Consider the following 4,408-nt stretch of genomic DNA (forward strand, 5'->3'; position numbering starts at 1 on the left):
TTTGCCTCATATTAAGTTCTTTCTGATCAAAGAGGTATTTTAGGCTCTTATGATCACTGAACACCTGAAATTGCGCACCATACAGGTAGTGTCTCCAAATCTTCAAAGCAAATACCACAGCTGCGAACTCCAAGTCATGAGTGGGATAATTCTTCTCATGAACCTTGAATTGTCTTGATGCATATGCCACTACCTTCTTCTCCTGCATTAGAACACACCCTAATCCCTGATGAGAGGCATCACAAAAAACCTCAAAAGGTTTACTCGTGTCAGGGATAACCAAAACTGGTGCACTAGTCAACCTTTTCTTTAGCTCTTGGAAGCTAGTCTCGCAACGATCTGTCCATACAAAAGGTTGGTCCTTCCTAGTCAGTTGTGTCAACGGCGCCACAATCCGAGAGAAATTATCAATAAAACGGCGATAGTAGCCCGCTAAACCCACAAAGCTCCTGACTTCTGTAACAGTCTTAGGTCTCTCCCACTGAAGTACTGCTTGCACCTTAGCGGGATCAACAGCAATTCCTCCAGCTGAAATCACATGTCCAAGAAAAGGAACCTCTTCCATCCAAAACTCACACTTGGACAGCTTGGCATACAATCTTCTTTCTCTCAGCACTTCAAGCACTGCCCTAAGGTGATCTTCATGTTCTTCCCGAGTTTTAGAATAGACAAGTATGTCATCTATAAACACCACCACAAACTTGTCCAAGAATGGTCTGAAAATTCGATTCATATAGTCCATGAATATGGCTAGAGCATTAGTCACACCAAAAGGCATAACCACATACTCATAGTGTCCATACCTGGACCTGAATGCCGTCTTCTGCACATCATCGGCTTTCACTAAAATTTGATGGTAACCCGACCTCAAATCAATCTTGGAGAATACCGTAGCTCCGTGCAATTGATCCATCAGATCATCGATCCTTGGCAATGGATACTTGTTCTTGATCGTCAACTTATTCAGCTGTCGATAGTCAACGCACAACCTTGAGCTACCATCCTTCTTCTTTACTAGCAACACTGGCGCACCCCACGGTGAAGCACTCGGTCGGATAAACTGTTTCTCTAACAGTTCTTCAATCTGCTTCTTCAACTCAGCTAGCTCAGCTGGAGCCATCCGATAAGGGGCTATAGACACTGGTCCTGCTCCTGAGACCAGATCAATAGAGAACTCCACTTCTCGCGGAGGAGGTAAACCAGGAACTTCTTCAGGGAAAACATCCATGAATTCCTTCACAACCAGAAGGTCTACACTCTGTTTCCCAAGCGATAAAGAGTTTAAATTAGAAGTCCCGTCCATATGAAACATGATTAGGAAGCAGCTGGCACCCTCGAATATATCCTGCCTCAATACACCGAGCGATAATGACAAGTCTTCATCTTCTTTGGGAAATATTAACTTCTTACCACCGCAATCTAAAAGAATACGATTGGCTGCTAACCAATCCATTCCCAAAATTACCTCTAGCTCCTGCAGAGGTAAGCAAATAAGGTTCACTCTGAACCTTCGCCCTTCTACCTCAATAGGACATCTAGAGCACACATTAGATGTCTTGACTAACCCAGCTGTTGGTGTAGACACCACCAGGTCACACGGAAGCTCTCTGACAACTAAACCAAGCCTCTCCACACAATCCTTAGACACAAAAAGAATGTGTCGCCCCCGAATCAAACAACGTCATACACGAAGCTCCAAATAACAAACAACTGCTGACAATTAAATTACCTGCACTGATTGCTTCAGTCCTAGTCAACGCATAGACTCTCCCGGTTGCCTGAGGTCTGTGCCCACCCCTCTGAATAGATCTGCTAGCCTGGCGTGGCTGTGGTCCCGCCCTCCTAGTAGTAGGACAGTCTTTGGCATAGTGTCCCTCTTGCCTGCAGATATTACACCTCCTATACCCTTCTAACTGAGGGCAAGACATCTGGAGGTGTGGTCCACCACACTTGAAGCATCTTACGGAACTGGCAAAAACTGGATTGCCCCGATGACTGAGAGGAAGAACCCCTGAACCCGGAGTAAGAGGGTCTAGAGAAAGGGGTCCTTCTAGAACTGGAGCCTCCCCGGGATATCATAGGTCCACCAACCCTAAGTGGCTGGTTCTGTTGTCTCTGAGGTCCCTCTGGTTCTCCCTTAGTCTTTTCCATATCACGGGCCATCTCTACCAAAGCGGAGAATTCTCTAATGCATAATCCTTTTACTAGTAACTTTATATCCTTCCTCAAGCCATTCTCAAACTTGCGACACTGCCATTCTTCATCTATTGACATGGTGTAAAAGCGAAGCAGGTGTTTAAAACGATCTGCATACTCCGATACCGATCTGTTGCCCTGAGTCAACTCAAGAAACTCTACCTCCTTAGCAAACCTGACACTATTTGGGAAGTATTCGGTGTAGAATTTAGTTTTGAACAACTCCCAAGTGATAGGAGTCCCGTTCCTCTCCAAGATCGCCTTCACACTATTCCACCAATGTCCAGCTTCTCCTGTCAGCAAGTACTGGGTGTAGGCCAGCTTCTTCTCATCCGAACACCCTTTGGCTTCATAAATTCGCTCCATATCTTGGAACCAATGATCGGCCTCATCCGGACTGCACTTGCCAGTAAACCTGTCGGGATGATGTTGGAGAAAACTCTCCAAGCTCCACTCCTGAACTGGAATGGTAGAAACATCGGGAGTAGGTCTTCCATTAACCATCATTTCCCTGAGGAACTTCTGAGTGTCTTCAGCTGACACTCTTGCAGCTTCTAGGTTTTGAAGAGCGATGGTGTTTTGTTGCACCAAAGCAGCATTCTGAAGTTGCATAGTCTCAAGTACAGCCTCCAATCTTACGGTGTTCTCAGAAGGCTCAGGCTGAGAAGGAGGAGGTGGTGGTGGTCTAGGTGCCATCTTTCTGCTTATACAGAGAAAACACCATTAGTCCAACCCAAGGAAACAAGGACAATCATCTAACACAAGGCTAAGAGTACACAGCACAAGCAGGGCACACACATACCCTACAGGATCCTCTAAGGACAGAAACTGCTCTGATACCATTAATGTAACGTCCCAATTATATACATCATTCATATATAATAAAGACGTCATCATGCATAATATAGGAAAGCAGTCAAGAGTAATTTAAGGATTACAGTCATCCTCATAATAGTGCGGAATTGACAACAAGAGTATTAGAATTTCTCCATGAAAATCACGGAGAATTTAAAACTTAAAACGCACACGAGTTCTTCCAAACATTAAGAATTTCGAAATAATACTAGCTAATCTAAGCTGCAGCACTTCCGTCTCCATCAAGGGCTGCTTCCAAAGTATCCTCTCCGTCATCTGCTCCCATCCAAGTGGATGATCATCGCCAAAGAAACATACCCAAACAGCACATAACACAAACAATGCAAGGGTGAGCTAGATATAAAAAGCATGTTATACATACAGCACAGTTAATTCATGCAATCATTCATAGATTCATATAAAATAACAATTAAAGCATACTCATTGATCCATATTTCACACACTCCCATGACATGTAAACATTCATCCAAACATGGTAAACTGACATCACAAGACTTGTTACTTTATATCCCGACTCGTCCGGACTAGAATGATTACCGAGCTATGGCGGGTCTTGCACTCGTGGTGGCTTTATGAAATTTGGGCACTCCCGCCCTGGCACTCCCGCCTTATGAAACTTAGGCACTACCGCCTGGTGGAACTTTTGGGCACTCCCGCCCGGCCACAATCACGAGGTTAATCCGTTATCACTCACCTTGGATCATATGGAAGCATCCAAGACTAGGACCTCCTGCTACTCCTCACCACATGTTCAATCCTCTCTACATGAGAAGAAAGACCATTGGAGATTCAGGATGACCCCCAAAACTGAGCTACCATGTAATCATTCTATACAACCCCAAAACACCACCATGTATCCTCTCCTTGAGGATCATGGAATTACGTTCATGAATCATACTGTTACTTTAAACCTTAACCCAAGTCATGAATAACCAGATACCTCCATAATATCACATTAAATCCAACGTATTTCATACATTCACATAAATCCCATCACAATATATCTTTTCCAAACATTTTGCACATAATTCAATTCAAGAGAAATGAACTTAAAACCCATCACCATTTGCTGACCATTGGATGGGCGAACACTATTCACCGAGCGTTATAAACCGAACGCACTGTGCCAATTGAACGAACGCTCAGAGTATTAACACAATTTGGACGAACGCTAAAATCGAACGCTGAATCACTAGGCCGAACGCTAAAACCGAACGTCATATTGGATTCAACACTATTGGCCGAACGCTGATTGATACTTAGGACGAACGCTATTTCTTAACAGGCCGAACGCTATTTCACTGATGACACCATTAGGCCGAACGCTTATATTAAT

Source organism: Vigna umbellata, chromosome 1 (assembly GCF_029865625.1).
Source record: "Vigna umbellata cultivar VRB3 chromosome 1, Vumbellata_1.0, whole genome shotgun sequence".
Classification (NCBI taxonomy): Eukaryota; Viridiplantae; Streptophyta; class Magnoliopsida; order Fabales; family Fabaceae; genus Vigna; species Vigna umbellata.